Here is a 6,316-nt window from a genome sequence, read left to right as displayed (position 1 = left end):
TAGGGTTCATTAGCGCTAGCAATTACGTCTCCTTTCCACCAAATGTGTTTAAAGGCTTTCATTTTGTTGAACTCTTTGACTTATGGTCTGTATGCGTTACCGTTTTTTTCCATGTATAATACGCACCCTAAAAATGGCATGTCGATGCTGGAAAAAATATGTCAGCAAATAAAAAATGGTGGAAAGACCAAAGCGTAATTGGTTAACTAAGAGTCAAGATTTCAAACGTTGCTGTTTTACATCAAGGCTCGGGGCAGGCGCTCTGCATCTTTTCTTTTCTGCAGGTGCTCTGGCTCATTCCAGAAATATTGCCATTAGCCAATACTCCAGGTTGTTGCACGCAACTCGGCTGTATAACGTGGACAAGCGCAACAGTAAACCAGGGCTGTGTGTTGGGTGGGTGTGGGGCGCATGTGTGTGTGTGTGTGTGTGTATGTTTGAGCGAGAGCAAGCAAGATGAAAAGAAGAGATTCATTTTTTCTGTCCCCCGTCTCACTTTCTCACGCGCAAACATACCTTCCACATCCTCGTCCCATATTCATCCATCTCCCCGCCTGCTCGCTCGCAGGCTCGCTGACTCCCTCCTCCTCGTCCTCCTCCTCATCTTCGTCCTCGTCCTCCTCCCCCTCCTCCTCCTCCTCTGAGGGAGATAGATGGGAGGGAGGAGACGCTCCCACTGAATGCAGCGGGCTCGCGCGCACGCACGCACGCACGCACGCACGCACGCGGACGTATCTTTTTCCCGCGGTCCAGCTCCTCCTCTTTGGTGCATCTTGAATTGTGCGCACCGTGTCATAATTGATCTTTGATTTTATGTCTGGAATTGACTGAGCGGAGGGAGGGAGCGAGGGAGGGAGGGAGGGAGGGAGGAAGGCATCCGACTTGCTGGCTGGATTTAAAGCACCCAGCGGTGCTGGAGCCCGAGCGGAGCGATGAGCTCATCTCCGCTTTCTGCCTACGGGGGCGTTAAAGATGCGACGGCCGGCGGTCCGGGTCAAGGTACCTGTCTCGGAATCACCCAGGCTCGCTCGGTCTGATTGATCGGACGACGCCGACCGGTAGAGGGCTGTTTCTCCCCCCCCACTCCTGGTCTTTTCTCCATTCTTTCTCTGGAAATTGGAAGCGCCGCCTGCAGCCTGGGGATGGATAACTATTCGGCTCTGCAACGTAAGGCAACACGCATTTATTGAGTTGCATGACGTGGAAGACAAAAGACGACAGAGAGCAGAAGATGGTGTGCCTTGCGCCACTTTGCAGCGAGGCACTCAAATAGGATCGACGACTCTTTGACAGCTAACTTGCAGAAGGACAGGATAGACGCTTTGACAGCTAACATAGCATATCGATTGTTGTATGATGCCTCACTCTAACAATAATAGCAAATGATGAATTTGCACATATGATGGGAATTTGCAATCCGTGCACATGCGCCCTTGTGGCTCCCATCAATTGTCATGCTCATTCAATCGTTTGATGGCTTTGCAACAGGGTCCAGGATGAATGGGCGCTGTGCCGATAAAGCGTGTACATCCGCGCATCGTTCTCAAAATGTTCACTTGACGTGCCCTTCCGAGCATCTGGAGAACCGAGCATGACTGCAAGCGCTTGTGTTTGCCTTCAATTTCAATGATACACGAGCCCGCAAGCATTGTGATGGATTTGTCTCTTCTTAAATTCTATTGAGCACTTGTTTAAGTTGCAAGCATCCTTTTTGTGTACATCTGTAGATTGGTTTGGTGCTGCAGTGTGTAGTTTGGTGAGATGGACTTCTGCTGGAGAGCGACGTCGCTGTAACATGTACAAAAGGCTCCTTCTAATCAAAGGGAATATTTCATTAGCATCTTCATTGCAACACATTTCAAAGGTCTTTTGTCTGCATCGCCTCACCGAGTCTATTAATACATATTGCTAGCTGGTCGGGCCGGGCCGGGCCGGGCCGGGCCTGGTTCTTGCATCAAGCATCCTCATTTAGTGATCTTTTTGAGAACGATTCTATTTTTAGGCCGATTGCTTTCTGCGTTCTTCTCGTTCAATAACATTTTCCACACGGAGTCAAATGATTAGCGTGTCACTTTAAGCTGCCTACCCAATCATTTGATTCTCAAAAGACATTTTTAAAAGGAAAGTCCCTCCTCAGTTGTCGGAGCCCCATGATTGAGCAGCAGCCTGCCTTGTTGTCGTCGTCGTCGTCACCCATTTTGGAGGTGGATGTGCTTCGTCTTTGGCCATTTTTCGTAATGGATGCTTTTGTTTTCATGTCAAGGCTTTGTCCTTGCTCATTCCAGCAATGGAATAGAGGTGCCTTGAGCTTCCGCTTGATGCCACTGTGTTTCCACTGCTTGTGCTAAGTGTGACAACGGCATTTGCTATCCCATTTTTGCCACACACAGTCGAGCGAGCGAGCTCTTTGTCAGTCTCATTCGAGCAAGTTCAAAATAAGAGCAATACATATGAAACATGCTAGATGCTCCTCCAAGAGCAAACTTGCCTGCGGAATGCAGAACAACGCTAACGCTGCTCTTCTGCTGCGGCTGCTGCTGCTGCCGCCGCTGGTTGCCTAGTGACTGCATCCATGAAACCGGCTCCCATCGTCATGGTGATGGGCTAAAGGAGGAAGGAGACCCATAGAATGAAGGGGGGAAACGTATATCGGTGCATCTGCTGGATTGTGATGTTATGAAGAAGGAACACGTGTGTGCGTGTGTGCGTGTGTGCGTGTGCGCGTGTGCGTGTGCGTGTGTGTCAAAGTGGTGAAAAAGCTGATTGAGTGGAAGCGACATATAAGCAACATATGACTGCCTGCCTGCCGTGTCAAATATTTGATGAAGGTGTTGAATTGCTTTTGGTTTGGACATGGACACAAATAAATCTACCAGCATCATCACGTAAGACCTTGTCTGGTTTGGGAGGAGGCGCAGAACATCTTTTCCCGTACCGAAGGCACGCAAACTGTGAAAGGGCTCGCTTCTCAATGATACATCAAGAAGTCCTTTGGGCTGTCTTTTGTGGCCATTTCCTTTCCTCTACAAATACTGTCGTTTTTATTCATGTACTGTGACAGCTACGAGGAGAAGAATAAAAGATAACCTTTGCCAGACGTGTCAGCAAGTTAAGCACGGATGGACAGCCCTGCTGCCAGCCAGCCAGCCAGCCAGCCAGCATGTACGAAGTGCCTTTTCAAAGCAGGACACTCACATTGAGAGCGTCCAAAATGTTGGCAGACGGCAATATCAAGTCATCTCCATGCTATGTGAATGGGAGAAAAGAGAGAATAAAGCAGCAGCCACTTGGGCCACCTTTCCCAATCCAAACCAATCCTAGCTCTCCAGATCAAACGTAACGTACTATGCTTTTCTTCCTCATCCACAGAATGTTTACGAAGGGTGAGGAGCTCAAATGTGGAAGCAGATGACTGCATCAAAGTGCGCTCGCTCGCTCGCTCGCTGCTTTGTGTGTTTCCTCAATTATTGACACGATCTGTAATCTGCGTGTTTCCACGTCTACTGTATCATTGACTTGCTCTTCCTCCCACGCTTCCATTTTGGTCTCGTTGACTGGCTGGCTTTAGCTTAGCGTACAAATAGGGCAGCTCCCTTCCAAAGCTCTGCTCGACGTGCCCATATGATGCCCCACTATCTCTTGACGCTCACGTACCGTAAGTATGGTACATATGTACGGTGCGATCGTCAAAGAGAATATGAATTTGGGATTGCCACAGCAACGCCTCCAGCCGTCCAAAAGCAGCCCAAACACCTGGAGCGCTGCCAGAGCATGAATGTTTCCAATAATAATGCTGCTTTGTGACTCAACATTTAGCTATTTGTTCCTGCTTCCAGTAGAGTCAGTAGATTGTCACAAGCATTCATGATGTGCACGCGCTTAAGGCTGCTAGTAAAAAAAGTGGAAAAGAGGGTGTTGACAATAATAGTGGCCGGCACCTTTCAGCTGTTCTCCCACAATTGATTCACCGGTCTCGTGTGTCCCTGTTCCTGGCCTGAGTTGGTGCCCTGCCCTGCCCTGCGCATTGTCTTGAAATGGCTCAACCTGGTCCCGCTTCCAGCGTTTGTCCTAAATGACAGAGACATGAATGCATCGCTCTATTGTCACGCTTCTCCGCTAAGGAGAGCAGAAGGGGCGCCATCAGGGGCAGCCCGAGCAGGTGATAGATGGAGCCGACGCATGAATAGAGCTCCCTCACGCCCGACAGTCATGCGCCGGCCGCTATGGGCTGGGAGAGATTGACTTCCAGCCACGGCCGGAGAAAGACATAAAGTGGGACGGCTGAATGTTTGTTCCAGCTCGCAGCAGGTGTGACAGAGGGAGCGAAGGTAGCTCACCTTTCTCCCCCAAAGGTGACGCTCTCCACTTGTCATTCGTCACATGGCTGGATTAGCGATGCGCTGATCATGATTTATGGATTGGCTACTGGATTGTATTGCGGCCGGCGCCTGTGGTGGTGGAAAGATCTAGTAGTTGACAGCAACGGCTTGAATAGCTGATGTACTCTATTCAGCAAGTGATTGCATGCTCTATGAAGAGTTCAACCCTTCGAGGTCAACAGCATGAAATGGTAAAACATGAGAGTCAAGCAGGAATAGTGCTTGTGTGTGTGTCTCAGCTCCATCTGGCTCAGAGTAGTGGACAAGCTGCTGGGACACCCACCAGCATGGCAAAGTGACCTGGTAAGCCAAGATGGCAGAAGCACACGTTGACTGTCGCATAAAGCAGCGTTCCACGACTGCTGGGTCGGAAGGAACCCTGTATCCCGGCTGTCGCAGGACGCATATCGAGACCAACCATCGATCGCATCCACGTACGCAGCGCACCGTCCTGTCCCGTCCCTGAGCGGGAATCCATCCCGAGCGTACCTGTTGATAGCTAGTATACAGGTCTCGTAATGTTATATAGAAGGCTTCTCGAAGCATGCTTGTGAGCTCTACATTTCCCAGACTATTGAAAAATCATGTCACACTCTGTATCTCTCTTATTATAGACCAAATGAGCGACAATGACGACTGTAGCCGAAAGGACCCATCTATGTTTTCTTAGCACACATACGTAGATTATGGTCAATGAGATGATGTCTAGAAATGTTCCGATGCAAATGTAGTCATGATATGAAAGTGTTTGTGGTTTGCTGAGGAACATTTTGGGCTTGATTTCAAATGGCTCCTTTTAGAGGCTTTATGGACGGACGGACGGACAGAGGAGGGGTCAAACTCAGGAGAGAAGAGAAAAAAGAAAAAAGACGAGCTAGAGGGATAGAAGAGAGGAAATAGTCATGTGCTGGGGCGTCTCAGGCAGAACTGGGCCACTGAGCTCAACCCTAGCAAACAAACAAACGGGGGGAACAAAATACATGACTGGCTTGGAAACCAGAGTGAGCATGAAAGTCAGACACAGCGGCAGCAGGAGAGGCTCAGATAAAGGAATTTTACTGTGAGCAGTTGGCTGACTCAAGCCTTTAAGCAAACAACAAATATTTCAATCTGGAATGTTTGCCAAATCGTTTGATTTGCTTTGAACAGATCAGTCATATGAGTCAGTGACCCTCTGGCGTTTCTTTCTGGACACATGACATCATCAAATGATAAGTTGCGAGACATTGTGCTAGCTGGAGCTACCTGTTGCCTTGATTGTCATGTTAAATCATGTTTTGCATCACATGATGTGCCCTGTAAGACAAGGCTGGAGTACAAGTTTGAAAAGAGTTATTTTTTGATTGGAGGGAATAGATATAGTATGTGCAAGACAAGAAAAGACGCATTTGAAAGGTGTCTGATTTGTTTGTATAAGTGCAGCATGGGCAAATGTGGAGCAATCACCCACTGAGAGCAGCATGTTCTGACACAGAGGATGAGTAAAAATACACCCGGCTCCTGGGAGACCGTCACTATGACAGCCGTTACCATGGAGATAGCTAGCAAGGCTGCTGCTGCTGCTGCTGTTGCTGCTGCTGCTGCTGCTGCTGCTGCTGATGCTGCTGATGATGCTGTTGCTGATGATGATGCTGTTGCTGCTGCTGCTGCTGCTGCCGCTGCTGCCGCTGCTGCTGCTGCTGCACGTGAAGGGATGGCTGTCGTGGGACATTGAGGCTTTCACTCTCTCTTGCTGCTACAGACATGCACATTCTGAGGAGCCATGTTAGCTTGCGAGCGAGCGTACGCAGGCAGGCTAGCATGCGTGACTGCCCGCCCCGGCCGGCCGCGCGTCCATTCTCCACGAAGCGTCTCAGCACATGATTGCGAATGATGGGTGCTAACTTGTTGTCACCATTTGTCTATAGTTGAGTGTTGAACACACCCGCTATTTTGGG

Source organism: Syngnathus typhle, linkage group LG14 (genome assembly GCF_033458585.1).
Source record: "Syngnathus typhle isolate RoL2023-S1 ecotype Sweden linkage group LG14, RoL_Styp_1.0, whole genome shotgun sequence".
NCBI lineage: Eukaryota > Metazoa > Chordata > Actinopteri > Syngnathiformes > Syngnathidae > Syngnathus > Syngnathus typhle.
The sequence above is the reverse complement of the archived record's forward strand: the minus strand, read 5'-3'. Positions refer to the sequence as shown.